The sequence below is a fragment of the Phocoena phocoena genome, chromosome 8 (assembly GCF_963924675.1).
Source record: "Phocoena phocoena chromosome 8, mPhoPho1.1, whole genome shotgun sequence".
Lineage (NCBI taxonomy): Eukaryota > Metazoa > Chordata > Mammalia > Artiodactyla > Phocoenidae > Phocoena > Phocoena phocoena.
This window is the reverse complement of record NC_089226.1, coordinates 38,414,644-38,437,610: the sequence shown is the minus strand read 5'-3', so window position 1 is coordinate 38,437,610 and position 22,967 is coordinate 38,414,644. Positions and strand designations below refer to the sequence as shown.

The 22,967-nt window shown below is 41.3% G+C and overlaps 1 protein-coding gene across 1 annotated transcript in view; it reads right to left on the bottom strand.

The window, feature by feature from the left end:
• The window catches only part of MAML2 (mastermind like transcriptional coactivator 2), a 360,720-nt gene that overhangs the window by 38,348 nt on the left and 299,405 nt on the right, over nt 1–22,967 (bottom strand). The gene's annotated exons all lie outside the window — the stretch shown is intronic.

The window sequence follows — 22,967 nt, the reverse complement described above, 5'->3', positions numbered from 1 at the left end:
GGAGAAAAAAAGGTAGCAGAAAAGAATGTGGAGGGTTTTGTTTGTTTAGGTTTATATGTTTATGAAAATAATTTAAGTGGAAAATGCAAATGCCTTAGTAATGTAAACTCTTACCCTATTTCATCTGCTTCAAAATATATGCAGTTTTCTATACTGGTTTTGCTTATATAGCAAATAATACTATTAATAAGTATTACTAGTGAAGTTATAATAATGCCAAGGATAGTTTTGTTTTGTTTTGTTTTGTGGTACGCGGGCCTCTCACTGCTGTGGCCTCTCCCGTTGCGGAGCACAGGCTCCGGACGCGCAGGCTCAGGGGCCATGGCTCACGGGCCTAGCCGCTCCGCGGCATGTGGGATCTTCTGAGACCGCGGCACGAACCCGTGTCCCCTGCATCGGCAGGCGGACTTTCAACCACTGCGCCACCAGGGAAGCCCCAAGGATAGTGTTTAGTTAACCTAATCATAGTAATCATTTTGAATGTAATATCTATAGTCTCTAATACCTTTGTAACCGGAAGCTATTAACTTCAACTTGAGGTCTTCTGGGTGGAAATGCTTGCTGAATGTGCTCCAAAAATCACAGATACGTTTTTGAATAAAGTATACATTATGGGAAAATGTTATGGAAAGAATTAGCCATTCACTCAGTTCAGATGTAACTCCTGGCATATCAAATTTTATTTGGGCTAAGGTAACTCAACTTTCTGAGTCCTATAAAAATCCATTTACTTATTTATTTATTTTGGCCGTGCTGCATGGCTTGTGGGATCTTAGTTCCCTGACCAGGGATCGAACCCATGCCTCCTGCAGTGGAAGAGCAGAGTTCTAACCACTGGAATGCCAGGGAATTCCCCAAAAGTACATGTAAATTGCCCATTACAGCTACATCAGCAGTGAAAGGCTAATAACAACGGCAGCAACAACAACAGTAATAATAATGTAGATGTAGAACCAGACACCTGGCAGTGAACAGTGAATTGACAAGCACAGCTGGGGGAACAGGTCAGATTCAGAAGACCTTAATATTGGAAGGATCTGATTGTACATGGTAGTCCATTTTGGGTGAAACTTTTGTTCAAATAAAAAAATCCAGCTGCTAGTTTATAAATTTCCCACCATATTCATGACTTAAAAGTGCAGACTTTGGTTGTTCCTCTGAGTCTCCTAGTTCTGGAGTTTATGCTATTCACTTGTTAAGTGCCATTTAATGAGGCTGTGGAGAACTTTCGATCAACGGATCCACACTCTACATGGCCAGTGTTGGAGGTACAAGTCAGCGAAGGGTAGTGCTTGTAGATAGAACAGTTTTGCACGTGCAGATTTAGCAGGGGAAAAGGAAGAGCACCTGGGAAGGGGCCTCCTGAGTCCTTGCCTCACTCCTTCTATTTTTTCTTTTTTAATATATTTATTTATTTATTTATTTATGGCTGTGTTGGGTCTTCGTTGTTGCATGTGGGCTTTCTCTAGTTGCCGCGAGCGGAGGTTACTCTTCGTTGGGGTGCACGGGCTTCTCATTGCGTGGCTTCTCTTGTTGCGGAGCACAGGCGCCAGGCGCACGGGCTTCAGTAGTTGTGGCACGTGGGCTCAGTAGTTGTGGTGCACGGGCTTAGTTGCTCCACAGCATGTGGGATCTTCCCAGACCAGGGCTCGAACCCGTGTCCCCTGCATTGGCAGGTGGATTCTTAACCACTGCGCCACCAGGGAAGCCCCACTTCAGACTTTGAATGCCTATGAATCACTTTGGGATCTTGTGAAATGCCAAGTCTTATTCAGTAGGTCTTGGCAGGCACTGGAGTACCGAGTTTCTGCATTTACAGCAAGCTCCCATGTAATTCTGATGGTGCTGGTTCACGCACCACACCTTGAGTGTGCCACCTGCCTAAAGCTACAGGGATGAACTACAGGGGTGAACAGGCGTGGTGGGGCTTTATTGCATGCCCGCTTTCAGTTAACGTTTGGAGTTCCACAGGTTTATTTTAGGCATTAACCAGACAAGCAAATGAAATCGGAATTTAGGACTCAGTGGCAGAGTTTAAGGGGGGAAATTTTTGTCAGAATAAGAGAGTGAATGGCTGTTACTCCTTTTCAAATTGAATTACCTTCAAGTCACCGGAATTCTAGAGCTAGACTTTGGTGGGAAAAACAGAAGCTCTCCTCTATGAAGTTTATTCTCCATAGGGTAGGAACAACCATGCCTCATGGACAGAGGGACACAGGGGATGGACTCTGGTGCTGGGGATTTTTGATTTACTCTCATTATCTCTTGTGGGGTGTGTGTGTGTGTGTGTGTGTGTGTGTGTGCGCGCGCGCACACACACGCGCGTGTGCGTGAATGAGCAGAGTTATATGTAAACGTGGAAGCCTGCTTTACACTCATCTCTCCACACACCGCCTAGATCAGTCACCTCTCCCATGGGCTTCCATAGAATCCTGGGCTTCTCCTTAGTGAAGCTCTTGTCTTACTATGTGGTTTTGTTCTCTTTCCCATTAGACTAGGAGCTCTTTGAGGGAAAAAATGTATCTGGTCACCACTGTCTCTACCACCATCAACATGGTTTCACACATACTTGTTAAACGAATGGAAAAGTCCACGTTTTCGAGATTTCTGTAACTGATGCCTTATTTTCCCAACTAAGGTTGAAGATAATAATCCATCAGGAGTCCAATACATCGAGGCCTCGTTGTAGGCTGCTTCCTGAATGTTTGCAGCTCTCTAACTACTGGGCCGATGGCAGGATTGTACTTCCTGGCTTCCTTATGGGTGACTGGGGACATGTGATTAGTTTTGGCCATGAGTCATGAGCTGAAGTGGTGTGTGTCACTCTCTGGATAAGAATTTATTTGCTAATGTGAGACCCTTAAAGACTCATTCTTTTCTCTCTGGTTCGGCAAATGGTTGTGCTTGGAGTGATGGCTGTTCCATTGTGCTCAGTCCCCAAATGGCAATGATGCACAGACGCCCCTGTCCCCATTGTGGACATACAGTGTAGGAAATAAAACTTATGTTTAAGCCAGTGAGATTTTGATATTATTTGCATCATAACCTGTCTATTCCGATTAATATAGGTTATGAGGGTAATGTCCCAAACGGAGGGATGCTAGGTCCTGCCTGTTCCCAGGCCCAGCATCCCTCTTCCCTTTAAAGCTGGGTTTTAGGTGTGGTCCTGACCAAGTCTCTGGTTCTGAAAATAAGGCTTTGGCTTTGTTCCTGAGACCAAATTCACCTTGAAGCTGGTTCTGTTTGGAGGATTCCTGTCATGTGTCTGTAACGAAGTTCTGGTCTCTGTAGCCCAGACTCTCTCCCAGGGTGAGAGGTGCTGTCTTGCTTTTGCCACCGTGGGCCTTACGACTGTGCTCCTTCCTAATCATCTGCTCCAGCTCACCCTTGTCTGTTTGCCTGGATTTCCACCACTCCTCCTGTTTCTTTATCCATATGACCCATCCACGGGTCAGGGCACTCTGAAGACACTGTGTTGAATTTCATTTTGCTCTAATTCAAATAACTGTATTCCCACCAGTTATCTGTTGCTGTGTTCTGTCTGCCACAATGGTCTCCATTGCTGGCCCCTGTCCTGAATCTGTCCCCAAATCCCAGTGCCTGCCCTGTTATAATCAGGGAATTCTGTCCCAGTTTCCTACCTTTCTCATTCTGCCCTGAATCACTGCAGTTAAATGGGCCATGTGTATTTGTGTCCAGAGACATAACAGATGGGATCCTGGGGATTAAGGTGGCAAACGGAGAGCAGAGGGCTTTTAGAAGGATTAGTCTTTCGCCGGGTAGGGAGGGTAGAGAAGGATGCTGGGGAGCTGATTTGAAAAGGGTCACTTGGCCCCATGAGCATATGTGACAGTCGTTGGATTTAGTCCACTCTCACTGTCCCTATCTGTAAAAGAAAGGACACTAGACTTAAAGTAGAAACCATAGGTTTGAGTGCCAGCTGTGCCATTTACTGGCTCTGTGACCTCACACAGATGAATTAACCTCTCTGAGCCTATTTGCTCAGGTGTAAAATGAAGCTAATAACACATCCCTAAAAATGCAGCCCATAGTGAGGCTGACAGGGTCTTGTAAGGATCACGTCACTCAGCCTACTATAAAGAAGTTTATTAATGTTAGGTGGTATTACGGCAGTGAGGTTGGAACAGACAGACAGATGGTCTAGTCCAGGAGGCATCAGGCTGAACCTTAAAAATAAGTGATGGTGACATCTTTATATTTGAATAGAACCAGGCGATTGTCACATCATAGGAGAGGGATACTAAAGATACTAGGTCCCAAGAAGGCAAGGAATGCAGGGGCTCCCTGGGGGTGGGGGTGTGTAGAACTGAAACAAGATTCAGTGAGGAAGAGTTTAGGACCATGAAGTCCTAGAGAACCGGGTAGAATAGGATGAAGCACCTCTGCAGAGGGTAGACCAAAGTAAACTTTCCCGGGCAGGACATTGAGCTATTTACGCTACTGATTGAAAGCCCTGACCCTTATCTACCTGGGAAGTTCAACCACATTGCTTCTCCTGATCTGCAGTTGACCTGGACAGATGTACAAGCTACAGATGGCACTGCTGTCATAGGATGGAGTCACTGTTTTCATGTTTTGTTGCTGGGTAGCTTTGAGTCCTCTGGAGTACTTCCTTTCTCTGATATGAATTCCCAATGCACCCACTTGCTGAGCACAGTCTTGTCTCCTCACCTTTCCAGCACAGTTCCCGCACATGTGGAAGCTTTGCTGGCTGCCTGGTAGTTGGCAAGGCTCCCCAGAACATTGCCTGGACCACCCAGCTAGTTAGAGGACTGTTGTGGAATGTGGGATCATGTTCTAGAGTGAGGCAGAACCACACTGCTATATGGGGTGTCCCATCTGTGGGAGGGGGATCTTCGGGGACAGCAGGGAAATGCAGACAGATTCCCTGAGTTCTTACGAGAGGCCCTGGAAACATAAGGGGTGGCCATACACTGCCAGATTTCCACCTGGTAAGTTTTTGCTTACAAGCTGTTCGCAGCACAAACATTTTCAGGCTTTGAGCAAACGGAATATGCCAGGCAGAGGGTAGGGAGGCACAGGGAGAAAGCAGGGAAGCGGTGGAAAGAGTCAAGTTATTAAGATGAGACAAGAGGTAGTGAACAAGAGGCGGTTTAGCCGAGTAAACCTGGAATCACCTTTAAAATGGGTAAGTCTCCTGCAGGAAAGTGACAGATTTTGACAGATTAATTAAACTGCAAACACTCTTGGTTGTCTAGGGTTGGAGAAAATTAAGATACAGGATGATCATAAAAATGTGAAATCCAGATATCAAAGCCACAAAATAGCTGAAGCAAAGCTGGTTAAGGGATATTTCAGCAGTATTTTAGAGGACCAAAACAGTGATTGGAAGATCTATTTTTTAATAGACAAGAGTTCTTATTCAGGAAAAACATGTTAGATTGACAATGAAAGAGTTACGATAGTAGAGGTTATTTCTTTTTTTCAGTGATTTTTAAAAAATTGAAGTATAGTTGATTTACAATATCATGTTAGTTTCAGGTGTACAGACAGTGATTCAGATTATATATACTGTATATTCTTTTTCAGATTCTTTTCCCTAATAGGTTATTATAAAATAATATGGTTCCCTGTGCTATACAGTAGGTCTTTGCTACTAGTGTAATGTACATGTTAATCCCAACCTCCTAATTTATCCCTTCGTTTCCCCTTTGGTAACCGTAAGTTTGTTGAGAGGGTCATTTCTGCAAAGTGCCAAGGCCTTGAAGTTAGATTGGTTTACAGCCTCAACTCCACTACTTCCTAATTGTGTGATTTTTTTTTTTTGCGGTAAGTGGGCCTCTCACTGTTGTGGCCTCTCCTGTTGTGAAGCACAGGCTCCGGATGCACAGGCTCAGGGGCCATGGCTCACGGGCCTAGCCACTCCATGGCATGTGGGATCTTCCCGGACCGGGGCACGAACCCGTGTCCCCTGCATTTGCAGGCGGACTCTTAACCACTGTGCCACCAGGGAAGTCCCTAATTGTGTGATTTTGTACAAGTTGCTGAGCCTGGGTTTTCCTCTATAAGAGCTGGAAATCTCAGTGATGCCAAATCACAGGGATATCATAAAGCTTAAAACAGATCATATATATGAGAATTCTCGCTAGTCCATAAAGTTCAAACAAATGTTAGCTCGTATTATTGCAGAATTTCTCTAGTTTCTTACACTGTACCTTTTACATCTTCTAGGTGTGCAGATACATGTCCACGTTGTGAAAAGCCATCTGCTTGTTGAATAGTTTGGATGTAGGAAGAGACAAAAGGAATAATTAGAAGACCTCCTTTGGCTTCCTACTGACTATAAATTTCCAACAATTTTCTATGGTAGCGATATTATCTCCCCAGCCTGTGTCTAAGGATAATTTTTGGCCACTCTTTTTTTGTTTTTGTTTTTTTTTTGCAGTACTTGGGCTTCTCACTGTTGTGGCCTCTCCCGTTGCGGAGCACAGGCTCCGGACGCGCAGGCTTCGGACGCACAGGTTCAGCGGCCATGGCTCACGGGCCCAGCCGCTCCGCGGCATGTGGGATCTTCCCGGACCGGGGTACGAACCCCTGTCCCCTGCATCGGCAGGCGGACTCTCAACCACTGCGCCACCAGGGAAGCCCAATTTTTGGCCACTCTTACCCAGTCACCTTATAGAATGTCTTTGAATTGTTCTCTGAATTGTTTCAATATCTTCATGACTCTGTGACTCTGAGTCTGGAGGCCCTAGAATGCCCTTCCTCTGCTTCTCGCTCTGCTTGCCCTCAATACCCAGCTCTGATGTCACCTTGGGAAACCTATGCCTAAGTCAGATGGGTCACATTCTCTCAATGTTCCCATAGCACTCTGTTCAAGACTCTGTTATAGCCTCTGATAACAATCACCATAAAAATAAAGAACAAAACAAACCCCAGCTAACATTTACTGGGGGCTTACAATGTTCCAGACACCATGAGAAGCATTGTACATGGAAAATCTCATTGACTCTTCAACACATTTTTCCTGAGGTAATGCTATTGTTATCCTCATTTTATAGACAAGAAAACTGAGGCTCAGAGAGGTTGAGTAACTATCCCCAGTTAGACTGTAAGCAAGTAATTGACTTGCTTCAAATTTCAAATGCAGTGTTCAATTCTAGACTCATGCTCTTAACCCCCATCTGGTGCTGTAATGTTATGATTTGTTCATTTATTAGTCTTCTCAACTCCCATTAGGCCAAGCGTATTTAACGAAGAGGACTTATACTTTAGCCAGCAGTGTACATTCAGGCCCTCACTAAGTGTTTGCCAAAAACAGAAACAGACTCACAGATATAGAAAACAAACTTGTGTGTACCAAAGGGGAGAGGGAAAGGGAGGGACAAATTAGGGCTATGGAATTAACAGATACAAATTACTATATATAAAATAGATAAGCAACAAGGATACTGTATACCACAGAGAATTGTACCCGTTATCTTGTAATAACCTATAATGGAGTATAATCTGCAAAAATACTGATTCACTATACTGTACACCTGAAACTAACATAATATTGCAAATCAACTATACTTCAATTAAAAAAAAAGTTTGCTGAATGAAAAGATAAGTGGGTTCTCATCATCTTGAGAAAAAGCATAAGGTGGGCTCATAAAACAACCCTAAAATGTCAATATTCTCTATAAATTGAAGTCATATGTACCACCCAAAAGAGACAATAGTTACATTTGACTTGGCTCCTTGGACATCATTTTATCTGCCTCTCATCCTTTTGGCAACACCACTAAAAGCATCATCTTCTCATGAGGTGAGAGGGTCCCAATGCTCCCTTTGTTGTGGAATGATTCATACAGTTAGAAGCATGCTAACAAGGCAGGAGGCTGTACGTCTTCCTTCGTTCTTTATGTAATCTTATTTATGAAGGTTCAGTTTAATAGTAATCAAAAGTACTCCTTTTGGCACCAGCGTGCTCAGCACACATAGCTACAATGGAACCGGATATATAGCTCTACTAGATAGGGAGAGGGAGAGAAGGGATGGTGTTGGGAGCACAATAGGTGCAACACGAGGTAGGGCTGAGATGGCCTCTGGGTGGCCATGGGGGAAAAAGGTATCATATACAATGCATTTGTTTAGCATCCTGGCTAATAAATAAATAAGGAAGGAAAACATCTCATCAGATCTCCATTACATCACTAACTTCTCTCCCAGTCCCTGGCACAGAGTAGGTACTTAATAATGTTTCATGAATGAATGAAGAAACGAACAGACAGCAATGTGAGAAGTTTTCTCTTCTACCTGTAGGAAGTATGGTAGTACTGGGAGTCTGGATTCAGAACTCATGTAGCGTAAAATGAGAAGCCGGACTCTTTAGGCAGCAGCTGAAGCTGTTGCAATCAGTACCTGTTTAATGGATACCTGTGCCTCTGGAGTTTCTGGCTAAGGCAACAATGTCCAGGACTGAGCTCATGGGACCTGGATCACTGAATTGGCTACAGTCTAAAGAGCACTGTCTTGTAAATCAACTATACTTTAATAATAAGGAAGGAAGGAAGGGAGGGAGGGAGGGAAGGAAGGAGGGAAGGAAGGAAGGAAGGAAGGAAGTGAGCTCTGAACAATCAATTCTGTGAACAAACCTCACATTTTCTCATTCATTCATTCACTCATTCAGCAAATTTTTAAAAATATTTATTTATTTAGCTGCTCCAGGTTTTAGTTGTGGCATGTGAGATGTTTAGTTGCAGCGTGCGGCATGCGGGATCTTTAGTTGTGGCATGTGGGATCTAGTTCCCTGAGCAGGGATTGAACCTGGGCCCCCTGCACTGGGAGCGTGGAGTCTTAGTCACCAGACCACCAGGGAAGTCCCAGCCAATTTTTATAGAGTGTTATTACAGCTAGACACTGTGCCAAGCACTTCACGTACATTATTCTCTAATACTCAAAACGGCTCTAAGAGATATACACCATTATTATACTGATTCTACAGATGAGGCAGCTGAGTCTCAGAAGTAAGTTCTCAAGGATACACAGTACGTGGTTGAGCTATGGTTTAGCTTAAGACTGACTTCAAAGCCCCCACTTACTCTCTCCCTTACATTTGTCTCTTACCTTAGGAGCTCGAAACTGAGCAGGGAGATAAGCTGGAAAACAAATTGAAGAGTGTTCTGACGGGAGAACACAGTGTGCCCACAGAGGAGGGGCACCTACCTCAGACTGAAGGAGGAAGGACCCAAGAAGGAATCCTTCTCGAGGAAATGATATACCAGGTCTTGCAGGAGGGTTGGGAGTTCATCACGTGAAAAAGGCAGAGATACAAAGGTAAGGGGAGCATAGTACATTCGGATTCATTCTTTGCCATTCTGTATGAATGGACTCATTATAAACAAGGTGCCAGTAATGTGTAGCTGGCTGCATGTCTATATATTATTTGACCAAATGTAGGGGTAACCATCCACAGATTGAGTACACAAGTTGAGATAGTATTAGATACTTTTCTCTGGATCTGGAAAGTTTGGCAATAGATAATTTTTCTCCTAATTTGCTCCCTCAAGATATTTATGCTCCACCTGCCCCAGCACCTCTGCACACGCTATTCTCTCTGCCTGAAAGTCTCTTCTTTTCTCTTATAAACATCCAATTTACCCTTCAAGGGTCAGTTTAAACACCACTTCCTCTGGGAGGCCTTCCCAATCCCAGGGTTAGGTCAGGTCCCCTGACAGTGTCCCCTAAATCTCTCCCATCATGACACTCATCATGCTTTTTTCCCATTGACTTACTGGTCTATCATCTCCTATAAGCTTTAAACTCCATGAGAGCCTGAGACTGTCCTGTTTACTCCTGTATTCTCAGTGGTCAACAAAGTGGTACATGATAGGCACTCAATAAATATTTGTAGAAGTAATAAATGAATGAGCGTGTATTTGATAAGTTTTTTCCTTACAGAAAAGAAAATTAAAAATCAGCAAAGTCTGATATCTAGGAAATAGAGTCAGAAGGCAGAGTAATAAAAAAGAATGAAAGGGCTTCCCTGGTGGCGCAGTGGTTAAGAATCCACCTGCCAATGTAGGGGACACAGGTTTGAGCCCTGGTCTGGGAAGATCCCACATGCTGCAGAGCAACTAAGCCCGTGTGCCACAACTACTGAGGCTGAGCTCTAGAGCCCATGAGCCACAACTACTGAAGCCCATGCGCCTAGACCCCATGCTCCATAACAGGAGAAGCCACCGCAGTGAGAGGCCCTCGCACCGCAATAAAGAGTAGCCCCCGCTCGCCGCAACTAGAGAAAGCTGGCGTGCAGCAACGAAGACCCGATGCAGCCAAAAATAAATAAATAAAATAAATAAATTTATATATATATAAAAGAATGAAATAATGCCATTTGCAGCAGCATGGATGGACCTAGAGATTATCATACTAAGTAAGTCATACAGAGAAAGACAAATATTATAGATGTCATTTATCTGTGGAATCTAAAAAAAAATGATACAAACGAACTCATTTACAAAACAGAAACAGACTCACAGACATAGAAAACAAACTTATGGTTACCAAAAGGGAAAGGTGGGGGGAGGGATAAATTAGGAATTGGCATTAACATATACACACTACTATATATAAAATAGATAAACAACAAGGACCTACTGTATAGCACAGGGAGCTATACTCAATATTTTGTAATAACCTATATGGGAAAAGAATCTGATAAAGATTCTCTCCCTCTCTCTCTCTCTCCATATATATCTATAACTGAATCACTTAGCTGTATACCTGAAACTAACACAACGTTGTAAACCAACTATACTTCAATTAAAAAAAAAAAAAGAATGTGAGTGATGACAACTTAAATGTCCTGAAGCGACTGATAACATACATTATTATGTAAATATACACAATGGATTTCTTTTTCTTCTGTTTTACACATTTTATTGTACTTATATTTAAATTACCATTAAATACTAAGCATAAAAAAATGGCAGAGTGAAATGTGACATATGTATAGAATTTATAGAATTGCATCCTTTACTGTACCCCCCACCAGTACTTCCTTAAACACAAAATAATTTGCCAGATCTTATCAATAGTAGCATCCAATTTTCATATATTCCCCACACATGAGCCATTTTGTTAAAAAAAAAGGTTATAAAAATGTTATTCATCACATTCAGGGCAGTGCTGCTCTTTGCCAGATTTATGGCATCTGAATAACATAGAAAGGAAATCCTCCAAGGCAGAGGTATACTCTTTCCAGGCCCCACTTACTATATTCTAAACATTTTGAACTGAATTTTACATTTTTAAGTGGATCAATTTTTCATTTCAATCCAAAAGTCCCTGCCTGTTTCTGAAATTTGCAACATCTGCTAGGGAAGTGAAGAGTGAAACAATTTTTTAAAGATCAAGTAATGAAAAAAAATCTTTCTTGAAGGATTGTGGATTTTCAGTTTGTTCCACATGAGACTATTTCAGGAAATTATCTTTTAACTGATGCTCATCTTGTTTGTGCAGTAATATTCCCTGATAGGGATGGACTGTAATCTGAGAGATTTTCACAACGTTAAAATTCTACTCGTCTGTCTTCCAAGGACAATATCCAGGTTTCTAGTTGTTTGCCATCTCAGAGGGATTCTTTACCGATGTGGGAGACCACACCACAGTTTTTCCAGTTTCTAAAATGAGTCATAATTAAGACAAAACTTTTCTTTCCTGTGAACAAACTTTATAAAGGATTACCTAGATAATGCAGTTTTCCAATTGTCGGACATTGGTCAAGAACAGTAATAGGGAAAACTCTAAAAAAATGGGCCAGGTTAGCATGTATCCCCTGATCTGTTCTCCCATCTTCTCCTCTGACCTTGTCTCTCTGTGGGCTGGAAATTCCCACCATTAGTCATTCACTGGCTTAAAGCTCTCACTTTCTCTGCTCAGTTGACACCTTTGAAATTTGGTGAAAGAAAGATTTCAAGGGCTGAAAGAAGGGCTTAGAGGTCACATCTAGAGACTCCATCCCACCTCAAGTAGAGCATTTATTTTTATTCATTTTGTATGTTGGTAGACCACAAAATATTATGTTTGGAAAAACTGTTCTGCTACTAACTTTTTTGTACAGACTCATTCTAAAATTCGTATGGAAGGATACAAGTTCAAAAATAACTACTATATTTTTGAAAAAAAGAAAGACATGATAGGGGGAATTACTCTACCAGGTATGTGATGGTTTATAAGCCATTGTAATTTAAACACTGTGAATTGGCTTGGAAGTAATGAAAAGATCAACAGAATAGAGAGTCTAAAAACAGACTCACAAATACAAGAAAAATTGGCATATAAGAGTAAGGACATTAGAAATCCATGAGAAAAGAATAGAATTATTGGGCTTCCCTGGTGGCGCAGTGGTTGAGAGTCTGCCTGCCGATGCAGGGGACACAGGTTCGTGCCCCAGTCCAGGAGGATCCCATGTGCCGCGGAGCGGCTGGGCCCGTGAGCCATGGCCGCTGAGCCTGCGTGTCTGGAGCCTGTGCTCCGCGACGGGAGAGGCCACGACAGTGAGAGGCCCGCGTACCACAAAAAAAGAAAAAAAAAGAATAGAGTTATTTCATAAATGTTTCTGTAACAACTGTCCACTCAAATGGAAAACACAGTTAACATCTCTACATCTATGGGAAATTGTGATTAAAACAAACTAAAGCAATTTCTTTACTGAAAAATGTCTCAGAGATATTGAATATGCTAAAGTGAATTGTTAATCTCCAGAAAGGAGGATTCCTTAACATATTTAATAAACAAACAGTTCTTAGAGTTTTTCTCAGAGTACAGCTTGGGAAAGGTAGAATAAAAGATTCACTGGATAAAAGGATCCAGTTTTATGTGTCGTGTACATGCCCACAGTGCACGGCATACTTTGGGAACAGATAAAGTGTTTAATGAATGCCAGTTGCTCGATTTTTGTGTGATATTACTTAGCTCTTTGCATATCAGTGGGCCAAGATGGGGACATGCTGTCTCTCTGTCTAAAAATAAGTCCATGGCCTTAAGTTTCCTCAAATTAAGAATGTCTGGGATAAGTCCTGGCTAGAGTATGGACCAGCTAGAACAATCAAACACTGAGGCCAGGAAAGCAAAATGGTGCAGCCACTTCAGAAAACAGTTTGGCAGCATCTTAAAAACATGCACTTAACATCTGACCCAACAATCCCAGTCCTAGACATTTAACCAAGAGAAATAAAAATTTATGTCCCCACAAAGACCAAATTGGAAACAAGCAAAATGTCCCTTAGCTGGTAAATGTTTAAATAAACTGTGATAGGGGCTTCCCTGGTGGCGCAGTGGTTGAGAGTCCGCCTGCCGATGCAGGGGACACGGGTTCGTGCCCCGGTCCAGGAAGATCCCACATGCCGCGGAGTGGCTGGGCCCGTGAGCCATGGCCACTGAGCCTGCGCATCCGGAGCCTGTGCTCCGCAATGCGACAGGCCACAACAGTGAGAGGCCCGCGTACCACATAAAAAACCAAACAAGCTGTGATACATTCATACAATGCAATACTACTCAGCACTGAAAAGGAATTTGGTACACAACTATTGATATGCAACTACGTGGGTGAATCTCAAATGCACGATGCTAAGTGAAAGAAGCCTGATGCAAAAGGCTCCGTACTGTCTGATTTCATTTATACAACATTCTATACAATAAGACTATAAGGTCAGAAAACAGACCAATGGCTGCCAGGACTGAAGGTGGGGGAAGGAACTGATTACAAAGGAACACAGGGGAATTTTAGGGTGATGAAACGTTCTATTAATAAATTGTGGTTATAGTTAAATGGCTATGCATTTGTCAACACTTTGGAAACTATGCACGCAGGAGAACTTTATAGTATGTAAATTATAACTAATTTTTTTTTTTTTTTTTGGTACTTAGATAATAGCTGCAAGTCTATGAGTCCTTGAAAGACTGTGAGCTCCTTGAAGACAGGGATTGTGACCACACAGTCTTGACCTGGTCTTGGTACACTGTAAATACTCAAGAAATGCTTTTTAATAAATATTGAATGAAAAGGACTCCCGGGGAGTCTGATTCTGATTATGCTTTTGTTAAGAGGTTGCATGAGAGGAGAGACTGATTGTTGGGGGCAGAGCTGGGCTCTGGTGAAAGAGCTCATTGAAGAGGAGGAGGGTGTACTCTGGGCCACGTCTTGGAAAACCTGGTGGCAGAGGGTAAATGTGCAGCCTTCCAGGTTGCATTGCTAAGTTTCATCTCTTATCATGAGCTTTTTTTGGAGAACTCTTGGAAGGGAGCTACTTGATTTGGATCCAGTTGGAATGACTAACTGGGGATGGGCTGCAACACGGCACATTTCCAACTGTGTTTCTTAGGCTTGAAACTGTTCCCAGAAGCAAAGATGATGAAGGCTTCATTTGTTAAGCATGAAAATAAAAACACTTTATAAAGGGTTTTAAGGAAAATCTTTTCTTCCCTTCTATACTTATCTCCCCCTACTGTTGGCCCATCCCTGAATTTTAATCTTTTTTGGGAAAGAGCAATGTTCCTTCTAACTATTTTTCTTAAATTAGACTAAAAGTGGAAGCATTGAATCTATTTTATTTGATGCATTTTATAAGGTTTTAATAGTTATAATTACAGTTACACTGTTCAACATCCTAAACACCCTAGTCCTTTAGGTGGCCTAAGGGGAATAGGTCTCATAAGGATGTATAATAACATAATGAACACTTGTAAAGTCAGAGTTTTATACTCTTTGTATCTGATGACTAACACCCTGAATCCAGGAAGCACAGATTCTGACCTCCACCTCCATGGTCTTTTTTTGCTTCTAAAACAGCACAGTCAGCCAGCTAGGGCAGTTGGTCAAATACTTTGATGTGTGTGTGTGTGTATTTGTATGTAATTTCTTCTGGTTTAAAACTTTGATAAAAACATTTGTTATTTACTAAACCATTTAATTAAAAGTGACTCCATCAGCTACTGTAAACCTCCTTCTCATTTAATGCAAAAAAGCTTTGTTGTAATAGAAAAGTAATAAGAGGAGTCCTGAATAATTCAAGTTCAATGACTTCAAGTTCTGCCCAGAATTTCTTATCCCCAAATTATTTTTGATACTTTATTGAGTATTCATAATAGTATAGGCATAATGATAATGAGGAATTTTAAAGACATAGTCTAAGGAAACAATAGGTGCTATTCCTCAGCACCCGCCTCAGACCATCCATCATGAATTTGAGGTCAGATGTTTGTCTAGTTGGCATACCAGGGGATCAGAGTCTTTGGTTTGATCATATAGGGCCAGTTAGTTTTGCCCTGGACCCCGATCAATCTAACCACATGGCTTTCAATATATGCTCTGGGTCACAAGAGAACTGTATAGGGCTATCTGGGAGGTTCACTTTAAAAGCTTAAAAGGATCCTCCGCTTTTTCAAATGATCTCTCCTCATAGGCAAAGGGCTGGACTTAAGAACAGACTCATATCATCACTGTGTATGAAAAGGTACCATACGGAAAGCTACCTAGAGGAAGTGGAGTTGGAATTTAACTACTAAAGAAGGAAAAGCATTTGCATAACTGTCACAAAGGAAAAAAAATACTGGAATCTTGATTTGTGTGCTAGCCTGTAAGGAGGCAATCAAGATAAGAGCAAAATAGGCCAAGAAAAGGTAGGCTGACTATCATCAGTGGGAGGTATGTGAAAAAATAAACAGAACTAGACTGGAAGAAAGCTACTGGAAGACAAGTATAATTAACTCAGATTTTAAAATTTGATATAGAATATCTAAATAAAGAAGCATGTGTTTTAGGCACACCCATTATTTTCTTATAACACTCTCTTTTGGAACAGTTTCCTCTGCCTAGGTCAATCAAATTCCTGTATTTTTTCTTTTCTTTCTTTTTTTTTTTAAGACTGTGCATTCTATGGAAGACAGGCAGGCTGAGTTTGTCCATTGTTGGCTCCTGGACCTGTGAGGTTGTGTGGCCTGAGAACTGGCATTATGGTAAGCCAAAGCTCTTGCAGGCTCAAGTACCTGGACAAAAGAAATTAAGAACTTGGGAGAGGGAAGAAGGAAAAGAGACGGTGAGATCTCAAAGAGAGAAATACGGAGATGGCTGCTGTTACTTTCTCATTTTCTTGAATCTCAGTATCCTCCCAATACTGGGTTCTCTAAGACACCACAGTATCCATCCAGAAAATCTTTTATTCAAGAGAGGTTGAGGAGATTTCTGTTCCCTGAAATCAAACACTGTCTCACACACAGAGATGAGAGGGAGACAGACAACCTTGGAATAAGGTGACCTGGGTTGTAGTTCTGGCTCCAACCACATGACTTTGAGCAAGTTACATAATCTCTCTGGTCTGTGGGGGGTTCGGCATCTGAGAACTAAGGATTATAATATGTACTTCTCAGTGAGACTACAGGGATTAAACACGAAAAATGTCTCAAAGTGTACCTGGCATACAATGGACCTTCAAAAAAATGGAACCTGTGAAAAAAATAATGAATGGGTATAGTAACTTTTTTACTTCACCACAATGTGATGTTTAAATGGAATTTTGAGGAAAATACAGCTACTTCTTTGAGGTGCTGCACATGCAGTTGTATTGTAAAGTAGGCAGGTGACAAACATAAAAAATCCCTCATCTAATGAGTGGCTTAAGCCCGTCAGAATGATATCAAATACAGTTAGACAATCACAAAAAGCTGGGCTTAAGATAATCCTATCTACAGGATGGGGCCATCAAAACAAGATGGTATGCCCGAGGTTTTAAGTGGGGCCGGAACAGCCCTTTCAGTTCACTCTGGAGAGCTTTACTCCCTCTCACAACCAGGAGTGATTTACCATTCATTCGTCTTAAATGCTTTTAGCACTATTCTGTGCAGGAATTTTGTGGTAAAGAACACGCAATAACCATCTGACTCACAGCCCCTGGGACTGACTTGGTCACCACTGCAGTCACAGTTGTAGTGAGGGGTAAGAAAGTGCCACATACAGAAGGCAAGATGTTAAGTATATACAACAGGATGGTAAACGGGGGTATACTGTGACATTGGGTTTAGTTTTATCTCTTTCTTATAATACTAAATGATAATGATAGGGCTGATGGTTAGGGAAATTAGATCTCAAGATTTGAAAAGACAGCTAATACTATGTAATAACTGTCAATGGAAAGTAACCTTTAAAAGTTGTAAAAAAAAAGAATTCTTGGTTAAAAAAAGATTTGAAAATATGTTGAATCACATAACTATTTAAAATTAGAGATGGAAGACCTTCAAGATGGCGGAGGAGTAAGAAGTGGACATCACGTTCCTCCACACAAATACATCAAAAATACATCTACATGTGGAACAACTCCTACAGAACACCTACTGAACGCTGGCAGAAGACCTCAGACTTCCTAAAAGATAAGAAACTCTCCACGTACCTGGGTAGGGCCAAAGAAAAAAGAATAAACAGAGACAAAAGAATAGGGACGGACCCTGCACCAGTGGGACGGAGCTGTGAAGGAGAAAAGGTTTCCACACACTAGGAAGCCCCTTCACTGGTGGAGATGGGGGTGGGTGGGCGGGTGGGTGAAGCTTCAGAGCCATGGAGGAGAGTGTAGCAACAGGGGTGCAGAGGGGAAAGCGGAGAGATTTCCTCACAGAGGATTGGTGCCAACCAGCACTCACCAGCCTGAGAGGCTTGTCTGCTCATCCGCAGGGATGGGTGGGGGCTGGGAGCTGAGGCTCTGGCTTCAGAGGTCAGATCCCGGGGAGAGGACTGGGTTTGGCTGCGTGAAAACAGCCTGAAGAGGGCTAGTGTGCCACAGCTAACCGGGAGGGAATCCTCGAAAAAGTCTGGAACAACCTGAGTTAAGAGACCATTGTTTCGGGGTGTGTGGAGAGAGGGGATTCAGAGCACTGCCCAAATGAGCTTCAGAGACAGGTGCAAGCTGCGGCTATCAACGCGGACCCCAGAGATGGGCATGAAATGCTAAGGCTGCTGCTGCAGCCACCAAGAATCCTGTGTGCAAACATAGGTCACTATCCACACCTTCCCTCCTGGGAGACTGCAGCCTGCCACTGCCACGACATGCCTCAGGCTGTTGCAATGTCATGCTGGCCTCTACCGCCGCAGGCTTGCCCCACATTCCATACTCCTCTCACCCCTGGCCTGAGTGAGCCAGAGCCCCCGAATCAGCTGCTCCTTTAACCTCCTCCTGTCTGGGCAAAGAACAGATGCCAGGGGGCAACCTACACGCAGAGGCAGGGCCAAATCCAAAGCTGAACCTCAAGAGCTGTGCGAACAAAGAAGAGAGAGGGAAATCTCTCCCAGCAGCCTCAGGAGCAGAGGATTAAATCTCCACAATCAACTTGATGTACCCTGCATCTGTGGAATACCTGAATGGACAATGAATCATCCCAAAATTGAAGCGGTGGACTTTGGGAGCACCTATAGACTTGGGGTTTGCTGTATGTGACTGACTAGTTTCTGATTTATATGTTTATCCTAGTTTAGTTTTTAGCACTTGTTATCATTGGTGGATTTGTTTATTGGTTTGGTGGCTCTCTTCTTTTTTTTTTATTACTTAAAAATTTTTTTTATTTTAAAAATATACTTTAATTTTTTTAATTTTAATAACTTTATTTTATTTTATTTTTTCCTTCATTTTTTTTTTCCCTCCCTTTTCTTCTGAGCCATGCGGCTGATAGGGTCTTGGTGATTCAGCTGGGTGTCAGACCTGAGCCTCTGAGGTGGGAGAGCTAAGTTCAGGACATTGGACCATCAGAGACCTCCTGGCCCCATGTAATATCAATTGGTGAGAGTTCTCCCAGAGACCTCCATTAAGACTCAGCTCCACTCAATGACCCAATGCTAAGACCCAGCTCCACTCAATGACCAGCAAGCTCCAGTGCTGGACACCCTATGCCAAACAACTAGCAAGACAAGAACACAACACCACTCATTAGCAGAGAGGCTGCCTAAAATCATACTAAGTTTACAGACACCCCAAAACACACCACCAGATGCGGCTCTGCCCACCAGAATGACAAGATCTAGCCTCCTCCACCAGAACACAGGCACCAGTCCCCTCCACCAGGAAGCCTACACAAGCCACTGAACCAACCTTATCCACTGGGGGCAGACACCAAAAACAACGAGAACTATGAACCTGCAGCCTGCAAAAAGGAGATCCCAAACACAGTAAGTTAAGTAAAATGAGAAGAAAGAGAAATATGCAGCAGATGAAGGAGCAAGGTAAAAACCCACGAGACCAAACAAATGAAGAGGAAATAGGCAGTCTACCTGAAAAAGAATTCAGAGTAATGATAGTAAAGATGATCCAAAATCTTGGAAATAAAATGGAAAAAATACAAGAAACATTTAACAAGGACCCAGAAGAACTAAAGAGCAAACAAACAATGATGCACAGCACAGTAAATGAAATTAAAAATTCTCTAGAAGGACTCAAGAGCAGAATAACAAAGAATGGGTAAGTGACCTGGAAGATAAAATAGTGGAAATAACTACCACAGAGCAAAATAAAGAAAAAATAATGAAAAGAATTGAGGACAGTCTCAGAGACCTCTGGGACAATATTAAATGCACCAACATTTGAATTATAGGGGTCCCAGAAGAAGAAGAGAAAAAGAAAGGGATTGAGAAAATATTTGAAGAGACTATAGTTGAAAACTTCCCTAATATGGGAAAGTAAATAGTCAGTCAAGTCCAGGAAGTGCAGAGAGTCCCATACAGGATAAATCCAAGGAGAACCATGCTGAGAGACATAGTAATCAAACTATCAAAAATTAAATACAAAGAAAAAAAAAGCAGCAAGGGAAAAGCAACAAATAACATACAAGGGAATCCCCATAAGGTTAACAGCTGATCTTTCAGCAGAAACTCTGCAAGCCAGAAGGGAGTGGCAGGACATATTTAAAGTGATGAAAGGGAAAACCTACAACCAAGATTACTCTAACCAGCAAGGATCTCATTCAGATTTGACGGAGAAATTAAAACCTTTACAGACAAGCAAAAGCTAAAAGAACTCAGCACCACCAAACCAGCTTTACAACAAATGCTAAAGGAACTTCTCTACACAGGAAACACAAGAGAAGGAAAAGACCTACAATAACAAACCCCAAACAATTAAGAAAATGGGAATAGGAACATACATATTGATAATTACCTCAAAAGTAAATGGATTAAATGCTCCAACCAAAAGACATAGACTGGCTGAATGGATACAAAAACAAGACCCATATATATGCTGTCTACAAAAGACCCACTTCAGACCTAGGGACACATACAGACTGAAAGTGAGGGGATGGAAAAAGATATTCCATGCAAATGGAAATCAAAAGAAAGCTGGAGTAGCAATTCTCTTATCAGACAAAATAGACTTTAAAATAAAGACTATTACAAGAGACAAAGAAGGACACTACATAATGATCAAGGGATCAATCCAAGAAGAAGATATAACAATTGTAAACATTTATGCACACAACATAGTAGCACCTCAATACATAAGGCAAATGCTAACAGCCTTAAAAGGGGAAATCGACAGTAACACAATTATAGTAGGGGATTTTTAACACCCCACTTTCACCAGTGGACAGATCAACCAAAATGAATCTAAATAAGGAAATACAAGCTTTAAATGACACATTAAACAAGATGGACATAATTCATATTCATAGGATATTCTATCCAAAAACAACAGGATACACTTTCTTCTCAAGTGCTCATGGAACATTCTCCAGGATAGATCATATCTTGGGTCACAAATAAAGCTTTGGTAAATTTAAAAAAATTGAAATTGTACCAAATATCTTTTCCGACCACAATGCTATGAAACTAGATATCAATTATAGGAAAAAACTGTAAAAAATACGAACACATGGAACTAAACAATACAATTCTAAATAACCAGGAGATCAGTGACAAAATCAAAGAGGAAATCAAAAAATACCTAGAAACGAATGACAATGAAAACACGATGGCCCCAAACCTATGGGATGCAGCAAAAGCAGTTCTAAGGGGGAAGTTTACAGCAATACAATCCTACCTCAAGTAACAAGAAAAATCTCAAATAAACAACCTAACATTACACCTAAAGCAATTAGAGAAAGAAGAACAAAAAACCCCCAAAGTTAGCAGAAGGAAAGAAACCATAAAGATCAGATCAGAAATGAAGGAAATGATAGCAAAGATCAATAAAACTAAAAGCTGGGTCTTTGAGAAGATAAACAAAATTGATAAAGTATTAGCTAAAACAAAATTGATAAAGCATTAGGCAGACTAATCAAGAAAAAAAGGGAGAAGACTCAAATCAACATAATTAGAAATGAAAAAGGAGAAGTAACAACTGACACTACAAACTATAAAGAATCATGAGTGATTACTACAAGGAAATATATGCCAATAAAATGCACAACCTGGAAGAAATGGACAATTCTTAGAAAAGCACAAACTTCTGAGTCTGAACCAGGAAGAAATAGAAAATATAAACAGACCAATCACAAGCACTGAAATTGAAACTGTGATTAAAAATATTCCAACAAACAAAAGCCCAGGACCAGATGTCTTCACAGGCGAATTCTATTAAACATTTAGAGAAGAGCTAACACCTATCCTTCTCAAATTCTTCTAAAATAGAGCAGAGGGAGGAACACTCCCAAACTCATTCTACGAGGCCACAATCACCCTGATACCAAAGCCAAGCAAATATGTTACAAAAAAGGAAAACTACAGGCCAATATCACTGATGAACATAGGTGCAAAAATCCTCAACAAAATACTAGCAAACAGAATCCAACAGCACATTAAAAGGATGATACAACATGATCAAGTGGGATTTATCCCAGGAATGCAAGGATTCTTCAATACACACAAATAAATCTATGTGATACACCGTGTTAACAAATTGAATGATAAAAACCATATGATAATCTCAATAGATGCAGAAAAAGCTTTCAACAAAATTCAACACCATTTATGATAAAAACTCTCTAGAAAGTAGGCATAGAGGGAACTTATCTCAACATAATAAAGGCCATATATGACAAACCCACAGCCAGCATCATTCTCAATGGTGAAAAACTGAAACTGTTTCTCCTAAGATCAGGAACAAGACAAGTTTGCCCACTCTCACCACTATTATTCAACATAGTTTTAGAAGTTTTAGCCACAGAAATCAGAGTAGAAAAAGAAATAAAAGGAATCCAAATCAGTAAAGAAGAAGTAAAACTGTCACTGTTTGCAGATGACATGATGTTATACATAGAGAATCCTAAAGATGCTACCAGAAAACTACTAGAGCTAATCAATGTATTTGGTAAAGTAGCAGGATACAAAATTAATGCACAGAATCTCTTGCATTCCTATACACTAATGATGAAAAATATGAAAGAGAAATTAAGGAAACACTCCCATTGACCACAGCAACATAAAGAATAAAATACCTAGGAATAAACCTACCTAAGGAGACAAAAGACCTGTATGCAGAAAACTATAAGACACTGATGAAAGAAAATTAAAGATGATACAAACAGATGGAGAGATATACCATGTTCTTAGATTGGAAGAATCAACATTGTGAAAATGACTACACTACCCAAAGTCATCTACAGATTCAGTGCAATCCCTATCAAGCTACCAATTGCATTTTTCACCAAACTAAAACAAAAAGTCTTACAATTTGTATGGAAACACAAAAGACCCCAAATAGGCAAAGCAATCTTGAGAAACAAAAACGGAGCTGGAGAAATCAGGCTCCTGGATTTCAGACTATACTACAAAGCTACAGTAATCAAGACAGTATGGTGCTGCACAAAAACAGAAATATAGACAAATGGAACAGGATAGAAAGCCCAGAGATAACTGCCCACACATACGGTCATCTTATCTTTGACAAAGGAGGCAAGAATATACAATGGAGAAAAGATAGCCTCTTCAATAGGTGGTGCTTGGAAAACTGCACAGCTACATGTAA